We start from the raw sequence: 11,788 nt of genomic DNA on the forward strand, positions 1-11,788 counted from the left end.
CCCGGGCAGGGTGCCAACCCACCGCAGTCAAATTTAATCTTCCATGAACAACTGTGCCCGTAATATACGGGAAAACAGAGTTTTATAGGATAATGACATCATGCTGAGAAAATTAGATCCCTTCCCAATTTAAAGGGGTGAAACGATGGCTATGACAGAGAAGTTTCTTTTTTTTTTGATAGAACGTATAAAGTATTTAATAGAAACAGTTTTAATCATTCATATGGCAGAGATGAAATGAAATCTGCCTTTGCCAGGTCATTTTCTTTTCTTCCTCTTCTTATCCCAGGAACATCCACCTGCGTAACTGTTTAAGAGCAAGGGATCACTTATAGGAAGAAAGTGGATTACTACATTTATTTTAACGATTTGTCTTTGAAATTTCCTTGTACAGAGTTATTGGGTGTTGAGTTATGAATTACTATTATTGATATTTTACTGTCTTATTTTCTGTTTTTCTTTGTTGATGAGCTCCTGTTGAAGAATTTATTGGTTGCAGAACATACAGTGCACATACCAAAACGACTGAAGATACAACTAATAAGAGGCATTTTTAACAAAGTTTACTGTCTGCCCTTGATGCCCTAGGCAGGTGCTTATTTTACTTAATAGTTAATCCAGCACTGTTTATCACAGATGAGTTGCCTGTCATTGAATGTGTTGAAAGTGTTTTAACTTGTAGAAATATGATTTATTGTGCAAAGTATAACATTAATTAACAATGGAAGACGGTAAATACAGAAAGAGTAAATTTATGTTAATGCTAAGAAAATTAAAGTATTATTTTATGAAATTATCCATCCATCCATCCATTATCCAACCCGCTGAATCCGAACACAGGGTCACGGGGGTCTGCTGGAGCCAATCCCAGCCAACACAGGGCACAAGGCGGGAACCAATCCTGGGCAGGGTGCCAACCCATCGCAGGACACACACAAACACACCCACACACCAAGCACACACTAGGGCCAATTTAGAATCGCCAATCCACCTAACCTGCATGTCTTTGGACTGTGGGAGGAAACCCACGCAGACACGGGGAGAACATGCAAACTCCACGCAGGGAGGACCCGGGAAGTGAACCCAGGTCCCCAGATCTCCCAACTGCGAGGCAGCAGCACTACCCACTGCGCCACCATGCCGACCTTTATGAAATTATTATATTTATATTAAATATGTTTATGTATATCCTCTTTAACAAAATCCCTGTGTGCGTCCAGGTGTCCGTGTGTGGGTGTCTTCTGGTGAAGTGCGCATGCGCGGGGCACGGTGTAATGCGCGATATTACTGTCAGAGAAAGTTAGAGGCATTTTACGGAAATACAAACCAGTGTTACTGCGAGAGGAAATTAAAGGCACACAATACAGTGACGCATATTACAGCCACATACAAGCCAGTATTACTGTCAGAGGAGATTAAAGGCATATTACCGACGCGCACGCCTGTATTACTGCCAGAGAAAATTAAAGGTATATTACGGATGTACAAGCCAGCGGACGTACAAGACGGTATTACTGTCACAGAAAATTAAAGACACACAATACACGGCGGCAGCCCACGAAGAACGATCAGCTCAGCAAGTGAACATCAACAAAAGAAAGGCTGAAAGAAAGAAAAATACAACCAACAAAAAGAATGAGGTCAAAGTCCCTTGCCATTTAATATAGACTGTTCCTACTAATGTTTATGCACTACTGTTCTAGCGCCCGTTATTGTAAGGGGCTTAATGACTAGTATATATATATATATATATATTAACTCCTGATAAAGCTTCTGTGGAAAGTGCCACGTGTTGGAATTTCTGTACTACTGCATTTTTCTTTTTCCTGGGATGTAAATAATTTAATATAGAAATGTTTATAGTGTATTGTTTGTATTTCGAAAAAGATTTTGAAATTTTTAACATATCTTTTGCAATTCTGTAATAATAGTGGAATGATGCAAAAACCGCTAAATGTGCTCTTTAAAGTAAAACACACGCAATACACACAAGCTGTTATGTCTGTTTGCTAGCACTTTTTGTGTTGTTCATTCAATGTCTCGTTAATTCTTTAGTATTTATTATTTACTTTTCTTAGTATAAATTACCACAAGTAAATTAAAAACTATGGCTGAAGAGAGGTCAGGGATTAACACCACAACTGTCTTGCTGTTGTTTATTTTCTCTGTTTTTTGTGTATTATAGACATATACTATAGTGTCTGTTTGCAGGGTCTCATGCTGGGATCACTAACACTATAATATCATAATGATGCTCCGCTACACACAACTCCAACTCACTTGTTTTATTTTTAGTACTTCTAGCATGAAAGCCAGTGATTTTAATGTGTTACGCATTTTACTTTGCGTTTAAATGTTGGGTTAGAATTTACATTACTATGCATTTTTATTTTTACACTTTTGTTTGTTTCTCCATGTGCAGTTCTAAACCTGGCCTGTCTTGAAATTCCTACCCCCAATCCTTAACTAACCTACTTATATGCCTCCCCAACACATTGGTGCCCCTCTAGTTCAGGTGTAACCCATCATAGCTGAACAGCCCTCAAAGTACCCTTCTACTCTACACCAAGATTTAAGCCATGCGTTAACTAATCTCCTCAGTCTTACCTGGACTGGTGTGTGGCACAGGCAGAACTTGGGAGAAGACCACCTTGTCAGTTCTGCTCCTCAGCCCGACACCCAACTCTTTAGATCTGGAATGAAGAGGTGACAGACCACCTTTTATGTATGTCACCTCCTCCTGTCCTTCCTTGTCTGTCTTTCCTGAAGGGTATGTGACCACTGATAAGATGCTCTGCCTTGCTCTTATTTAGCCAGGACTCCATAATTCCCACAATATCGTAGTCCCAAGCCAATTTTGTTTCTAATGCACCTCACATTAAGAAGTAAACATTTTACAGAAGAGTGTAATCGTTTCTATAACTTTGTTGGTTTTTCCTGTTTGTCTTCACAATGACCTTTACATTTTTTTGTGAACATCCCTGCTTCTAGAATATTTTGTGTCTTTTCTTGTAGGTGTGTCGTGTCTTTTGCACGAATTAAGATGGGTCGCAGATTAACAACTGGTGTCGTCTTAATTTATTCAATATAAAATGAACAATAATTGAACATTCCTCGAAACAAAAAGAAAAAGGAACCCTGCAGCTCCTAGCTGGTGGTCTCGATCCTTCTGTGGATCAGCAGAACTGATCTCATCTCATCTGACTGACTGATGCAAACTTCTTTCTTTCCTCTTTATATCCCATCCTTTGACCTTTTAACCAAACTGATGTTTTCCTCATATGGTGTATACAAGTACAGATAAGTACTTTGACCACTTGGTCCATCTGAACTTTTCTCTGTGGGCGAATCATCTCAGAAATTGAATTGAGGATCCTATTCCTTCTCCAGGTGTGTGCTGATCAGTTGGTCCACATGCCTCTTACAAATGACACCCTGTATTTCTACCAAATATGTGACTGGACCAAGTGCCTTCTCAATCATTCCTGGCCCCCACTTTTCACTCTCCCCTCCCCTGTAGTTCTTTGCCAGTACTGCTTATTGTGGTTCAAAAACCCTCCGAGCTGTCTGTGCCCCACCTTTACCTTTTTTACACTCAGAACTAAATGTACTTTGCATAGCATCTGATAAATGAAGTTTAATTAATGATGACCTGGTTCTCTTTTCAGGAATAGCTCTGCAGGTGTTTTGCCAGTGGAGATACATGGGGAGACGTTCTGTAAGAAAACAGGAAGGTACGTAAGCAGTGTTTTAAAGTCAAGTGCTGCTGTTTTCACCTTTTCTAGTGCATTCTTTAGGCTTTGTACTAAATGCTCTGCTGCTCCATTTGAAGATGGATGCTAAGGAGATAAGCAAATATGTTTTACGCCACTATTTCCTAGAAAAAAACCCGGAAAAAGTTTGACTGAAAATACCTTTGGCAACCCGTATGCCATTCTCTTGATGACCTCCACTGTGTACTCTGCTATGGTACTCGTCACAAACTCAATCACCAACCACTTAGAAAAGCTGTCAATCAAGACAAGACATTTGTACTTTCCACAAAATCTACATGAATATGTTCCCATTACCTACCTGCATAGTTCCAAGGGTGAACTGGCGCAGTTGCTGGTAGGTCCTACTTACTTGACATATGTGACACTCTGAAACTGTTGCTTCAATGTCTCTGTCTAGGCCTGTCCACCAGATATAACTGCAAGCTTTGGCTTTTATTGTCACCAATCCTAAGTGGTATTTATGCAGCCCCTTTAGTATTGGCTTTCTGAGGGATGCTGGTATTACTGCTCTAAATCCCCACATTACACAGTCATGTTCGACTGACAATTCAATGTTTCTTACCCAGTATGGTTTTAAATCCTCTTCAGTTACCCATCTTAGGCCACCCATAAAACGTGTAATATTTGAACTTTTTCAATACCGGGTCTATTTTTGTCTGAGCAGCAGTATCAATGGCTGAAATAGGCACAGCATTCAGGAACGACACTCTGAAATTACTCTTACATTCCTGGGCTTCTACCCAGACTAACAATCTGGACAATTCATCAGCATTCCCATACTGCCTTGAAGGTTTTTAGCTTATTTCATACTGATACCCCACTAGAACATGTTCCTGTTCAGCCTATATACATCGGACTTCCAATACAACTCGGAGTCCTGCCACATGCAAAAGTTCACTGACGACACTGCTATCGTGGGCTGCATCAGAAGTGGGCAGGAGGAGGAGTATGGGGACCTAATCAATGACTTTGTTAAATAGTGCGACTCAAACCACCTACACCTGAACACCAGCAAAACCAAGGAGCTGGTGGTGGATTTTAGGAGGCCCAGACCCCTCATGGACTCCGTGATCATCAGAGGTGACTGTGTGCAGATGGTGCAGACCTATAAATAGCTGGGAGTGCAGCTGGATGATAAATTAGACTGGACTGCCAATACTGATGCGCTGTGCAAGAAAGGACAGAGCCGGTTATACTTCCTTAGAAGGCTGGCGTCCTTCAACATCTGCAATAAGATGCTGCAGATGTTCTATCAGACGGTTGTGGTGAGCGCCCTCTTCTACGCGGTGGTGTGCTGGGGAGGCAGCATTAAGAAGGACGCCTCATGCCTGGACAAACTGATGAGGAAGGCAGGCTCTATTGTTGGCATGGAGCTGGACAGTTTGACATCTGTGGCAGAGCGACGGGCGCTCAGCAGGCTCCTATCAATTATGGAGAATCCACTGCATCCACTAAACAGTGTCATCTCCAGACAGAGGAGCAGCTTCAGCGACAGACTGCTGTCACCGTCCTGCTCCACTGACAGACTGAGGAGATCGTTTCTCCACCACACTATGTGACTCTTCAATTCCAAACGTTAACATTATTCAAATTTATTGTCTGTTTTTACCTGCATTTTTATTACTCTTTAATTTAATATTGTTTTTTGTATCGGTATGCTGCTGCTGGAGTATGGGAATTTCCCCTTGGGATTAATAAAGTATCTATCTATCTATCTATCTATCTATCTATCTATCTATCTATCTATCTATCTATCTATCTATCTGTCTGTCTGTCTGTCTGTCTGTCTGTCTGTCTGTCTGTCTGTCTGTCTGTCTGTCTGTCTGTCTGTCTGTCTATCTATCTATCTATCCATCCATCCATCCATCCATCCATCCATCCATCCATCCATCCATCCATCCTTCACAACCGAGCTGCTGCTAATGTAGGCATTCCAGTGTTGGGACACCTCATCTCGACTAATGGCTCTAGATCAGTACACAAAATCACTTTTCGCCTGTACAGGTATTCATTAAATTTCGTTACCCCAAAAATAACACTGAAAGCCTCATTTCTAATTTGAGAATAGTTACATTTTGCTTTGGATGAAGCACATAACGCATAAGCAAACGGTCTTTCCTGACCATCTGGAAAATGATATGAGAGAACTGACTGCTCCCAGTCTGAAAAGGGGAATCATCACATGCTACTGTGAGGGGTACCTTTGGGTCATAACGAAGTATTTTGGGTACAGAAACCAGCAACTTGTGTTGTTCTGGAGGTCTTTCTGTAAAAGCCCTGTCATTGACTTAGTTTCACTAGTCAGGTTAGGAAGAAACTTAAATCTCCTCCTCCTCCTCCTTCTCACTGAGCACAGACAAACTTTGATCTTCACTTTCTTACAAGTCACTTCTTTTTTTTGTCTGACTGATTCTCTCTTCTTGCCTCTCCTCAGACGAAAAATGGCCGACTCCAAGCTGTTTGTGAATCCAGATCCTAATTTAAGGAATATACTCTGTATGAAACACAACAAAATTCTGAACGTTTTTTGCAAAAAGGATCAGATGTACATCTGCGTGGAATGTGGACCGCATGAAAAACTTGAAATAATCGATCTGGAGAAGGATATAGAAGATAAACAGGTGAGTGGGGTTTGGTGTTTAACAGACATGAGCTAGATAGATAGATAGATAGATAGATAGATAGATAGATAGATAGATAGATAGATAGATAGATAGATAGATAGATAGATAGATAGATAGATAGATAGATAGATAGATAGATAGATAGATAGATAGATAGATAGATAGATAGATAGATAGATAGATAGATAGATAGATACTTTATTAATCCCAATGGGAAATTCGCATTCTTTAGCAGCAGCATACTGATACAATAAATAATATTAAATTAAAGAATGATAATAATGCAGGTGAAAAACAGACAATAACTATGTATAATGTTAAATGTTAACGTTTACCCCCCCCGGGTGGAGTGTGGTGGAGGAACGATCTCCTCAATCTGTCAGTGGAGCAGGACGGTAACAGCAGTCTGTCGCTGAAGCTGCTCCTCTGTCTGGAGATGACACTGTTCACTGGATGCAGTGGATTCTCCATAATTGATAGGAGCCTGCTGAGCGCCCGTTGCTCTGCCACAGATGTCAAACTGTCCAGCTCCATGCCAACAATAGAGCTTGCCTTCCTCACCAGTTTGTCCAGGCGTGAGGCGTCCTTCTTCTTAATGCTGCCTCCCCAGCACACCACTGCGTAGAAGAGGGCACTCATCACAACTGTCTGATAGAATATCTGCAGCATCTTATTGCAGATGTTGAAGGACGCCAACCTTCTAAGGAAGTATAAAAATATAGTATAAAATAAAAAATATAGTATAAAATAAAAAAGTATAAAATAAGAGGGGTTAAGGGATTTATAAATGCAGTGTAACAGAGGCATCTATTCGTCCATCTTTTAAAGCTGATTTTTCAAGGACAGAGAGTTTTAAGCGAGACAGATGAGCTCGATATATAATTTTTAGTTGAATAATTCTAAGCTTTGTGCATATGGAGCTCGAGTGAATTCTCTGCAATGCTACCTTCCACTCCTTTTCTGATGTATTAATTAAGAGATCTTTTTCCCACTGTCCTCTTGGATCTTTGAAAGGAAGGAACTCTAATAAGATTTTATATAATGTGGAAATGGTGTCTAATTCCACGAAACTGAGCAGTATTTTTTCCAGCATGGTGGAGGGTACGAGTATGAGGAAAATCAGGCAGTTTCTGTTTAACAAAGTTTCTAATTTGAAGATGGTGAAAGAAATGTGTAACTGGGAGGCTGAATTTGGAACGTAATTGTTCAAAAGATGCAAAGATATTGTCTATATAAAGATCTCTGAGCAATTTAATCCCAAATCTTTTCCAGGTATTAAAAACTGGATATACTTGCGAAGGTTGAAAGATGTGGTTCTCTTGCAGAGGTGCCACAGATAAAAGATTTTCCATCTTAAAATGCTTTCTTAGTTGGTTCCATATTCTAAGTGAGTAAAGCACAATTGGGTTATTAGTATATTTGTGATAACTTGCATTTATTTGAGCGCAGAGTAGGGAGTGTAAAGAAGTACTACAGGATTTTACTTCTATTGCGGGCCAAGCCATGAGTGTTAATTCTTATTTGTAACTCAATTCAATGTCTTTCTTTATTCAATCAGGATTCAGTGGAGACAGAGGCAACCAAAATTATGGGCTTCTTCCTTCAATTGTGTGATTTGGTGTCAGAAGTTAGTCGTATCTTGACTGAGACATTCAGTGACCTAGAAAAAAGAGAAACAGAGAAGATCAGAGGAGTCATTGATCAACTAAGAACAGACATTACGGACCTGAATCAGAGAAAAGAACTTGTGATGGAGCTTTCAAAAACCATGGACCATGCCCTCTTCCTAAAGGTGAGAGCAACGCTTTGCAGGGAATTTGAGCAGACTGGGGTGTGTGGGACATGAGAACATTTTGGAAGAAATTCAAAAGATCTGAGGAGTTTTTAGTAATAGCAAGAACAGGCTGTTCAATCCCCCCCTATTATTGTCAAAATGCACAAACGTCTCTTGAGTTGCTGCTTGCATGTGCACATTTTTCACGTATCTGCATTTTCCTGTGTGAGGAACTTTTTTGAGAATCTACACTTGTCTGTGTGAACTAAAGGCGTATGGAATTTACGCTCATGTAACTGTTTTTTAAAACTTGCCACCTGACAAAACATGCCATAAACTCCCTTTATATTTTTAAACATCTCTGTCATGTCACCTACTAATGTCTCTATCCTAAAACACATAAGATTGAAATACTTCAAACCTCACAGTCCAGTCTTATCTCTCTTCTCTCAACTTTATCTTGTGCTGTTAGTCTCCATATTAGAGAAATGACCTAACACTGCACACAGTATTCCTGATGTGGACTCACAAGTGTGCTCTTCAGGTAATGGAAATTCTCATCTTGATTTATACTTCACACATTGCAGGCGCTATATATCTCAGCTTCTCATTAGCCTTCTTTACTCTGTGTAGGATTGTGACAAACACACAAAGGCACTCAACTCTGAAAAGCCCAAAGCCTTGCTTTCTGCGTCAAGTCAGTTCTTCACCCTTAATAATAATAATAATAATAATACATTTTATTTATATAGCGCCTTTCCCATGCTCAAGGCACTTACAGAATATAATAAAGAACGGCAGAATATACAGTATATAGCATTGTACAAACCAGATAAATAAATAAAGAAGATTAAGACAGTAAATTCTGAAAAAAACAGACAACATAAGTGATGGTCTAGATAGATAGATAGATAGATAGATAGATAGATAGATAGATAGATAGATAGATAGATAGATAGATAGATAGATAGATAGATAGATAGATACTTTATCTATCTATCTATCTATCCATCTATCTAGACCATCAATTATGTTGTCTGTTTTTTTCAGAATTTACTGTCTTAATCTTCGTTATTTATTTATCTGGTTTGTACAATGCTATATACTGTATATTCTGCCGTTCTTTATTATATTCTGTAAGTGCACACATACAGGTTACATTGGCATCTTGACAGAGAAGTAAACTGAGAGAAAGGTAATAAAGTCAAGTAGAGCTAAAAGCCTTCCTGAACAGATGAGTTTTGAGTTGTTTTTTAAAGGAATTCATGGAGTCAGCTGACCTGATTAATTTTGGTAGGTCATTCCAGAGTCTGGGCGCTATACAGCTGAAGGCCCTGTCACCCATGGAGTGTAGATTAGTGAGGGGCACAACAAGATTACCAGAATCAGAGGACCTTAGTGGGCGGGCAGGCACATAGTGATGGAGAAGGTCACTGATGTAGTTTGGCGCGAGGTTATTTAAAGCTTTGTAGGTTATTAGTAAGATTTTATATTCGATTCTGTAGGACACAGGGAGCCAGTGAAGACGGAGCAGGATGGGTGTGATGTGCTCGCTGCTGCTGGTCCGAGTAAGGACTCTTGCAGCTGAGTTTTGAATAAGCTGGAGCTGTGATATAAGATTAGAAGGGGCACCTGCCAGTAGGGAATTACAATAATCGATGCGGGATGTGATAAAAGCATGGACACGTTTCTCAGCATTAGAGAAGGAGAGGAAGGAGCGAACACGGGAGATGTGACGGAGGTGAAAGTAAGAAAGTTTCTTAATGTGATTTATGTGGGTGGAATAAGTGAGGGAGGAATCAAAAATGACACCAAGATTTTTTACAGTAGAGGCAGGTCTGATGAGATCACTGCCAAGATGGACTGGGAAGGAGCTCATTTTATTAAGTTGCATTTTAGTCCCAATTTGCAGGAGTTCAGTTTTATTGCAATTTAATTTTAAAGAGTTCAGCTCCATCCAGGTTTTAATTTCACTAAGGCAGGTTGTGAGCTGAGAAAGCTCTGATGAAGTTCCACTTTTAACATTGAAGTAGAGCTGGGTATCATCTGCATAAAAATGATAACCCAGTCCATAACTACGGATAATATGGCCAAGGGGAAGCATATAAATACATAAAAGCAGAGGACCAAGGACAGAGCCCTGAGGGACTCCTTGTGTGACTGGCACGGAGTTGGATCTTCTGTTGCCAAGACTAACAAACTCTTGCCTATCACTCAGATAGGACTTGAACCACTGGAGGGCAGTGCCAGAGATACCCAGCATGTTCTCCATTCTGGACAGTAGGATGTCATGTCTGACTGTGTCAAATGCTGCACTGAGGTCTAACAGAATTAATATGCTAGTTTGTCCAGAGTCTGCTGCCATAAGCAAATCATTGGTTACCCGTAGCAGAGCAGATTCACAGCTGTGCCGCGCCCTGAATCCAGACTGAAAGGGTTCCATCAAATTATTAGAGGTTAGGTAATTGGTGAGTTGGGAAGCTACAACACGCTCAAGAACTTTTGACAGGAAAGGTAAGTGGGAAATAGGCCGGAAATTGTTAAGATTGTCAGCATCAAGGCCAGACTTTTTTAACATTGGGGTTACAGAAGCAATTTTAAAAGTGAGTGGCACGGAGCCAGTGTCAAGGGATGAGTTTATTATTGTTGTAACAGTCGGGATTATGGCACGAAGGCAGGATTTAAGTAGTGTGGTGGGGATGGGGTCCAGTACACAAGTAGTCGGCCTCATCTTACAAAGCAGGTTATTAACAAACGCAGAGGTGACTGGTGAGAACTTAGAGAAGAAGCTGGATGGAGTGGGAAAACAGGGAGAGATATAAACAGATGATATATTTATGTTAGTTGAATTATTTAGATCTTTAATTTTGTTACGGAAAAAGTGGAGGAATTCCTCACAGACTTCAGTAGAAGAGGTAGTTGGACCAGATGCGGGTTCGAGTAGTTTATTAACTACAGAGAACAAAACCTTTGGGTTATCATGGCCACTTTCTATTATTCTGCCATAATGGGTGTTCTTGGCAGAAGTTAGTGCTTCTCTGTAAGCTCTTTGGTGGTCAGAGAAAGCCTGGATGTGCACGGTGAGGCCAGTCTTACGTGACATTCTCTCAAGGCGTCGGCCAGCTGCTTTCATAGATCGCAATTCTGAGTTATACCAAGGAGCTGAACGTTTAAAGGAAACCTCCTTATGTTTTAAAGGAGCTGTTTTATCTAATGCTGAGTGAAGGGCTGAGTTATAGTGGTGAACAAAACTATCTAGTGTTGATGGAATAGGTGCAGACAGTAAAAGATCAGAAATGGATCCAGAAAGGATAGAGGGACAGATATTTTTAAGGTTTCTGTAAGAAATTTGTCGTTTACAGGTAAGAGGTGGGATAGGTAATGAGACAGTGAAAAATACTGCTTTATGGTCAGAGAGTCCCAAATCAGTGCTGTAAATGTTGGCAACAGATAGTCCAGAAGTGCAGATCAGGTCCAATATATGACCGCCAGAATGGGTTGGAAAATCAACATGTTGTGTCAAGTCAAAACAGTCCAGTACGGACAGGAATTCATTTCTCAGTTTAGATGTAGTAATGTCAATATGGATGTTGAAATCACCAAGAAGCATAATT

The sequence above is a fragment of the Erpetoichthys calabaricus genome, chromosome 5, assembly GCF_900747795.2.
Source record: "Erpetoichthys calabaricus chromosome 5, fErpCal1.3, whole genome shotgun sequence".
NCBI lineage: Eukaryota > Metazoa > Chordata > Cladistia > Polypteriformes > Polypteridae > Erpetoichthys > Erpetoichthys calabaricus.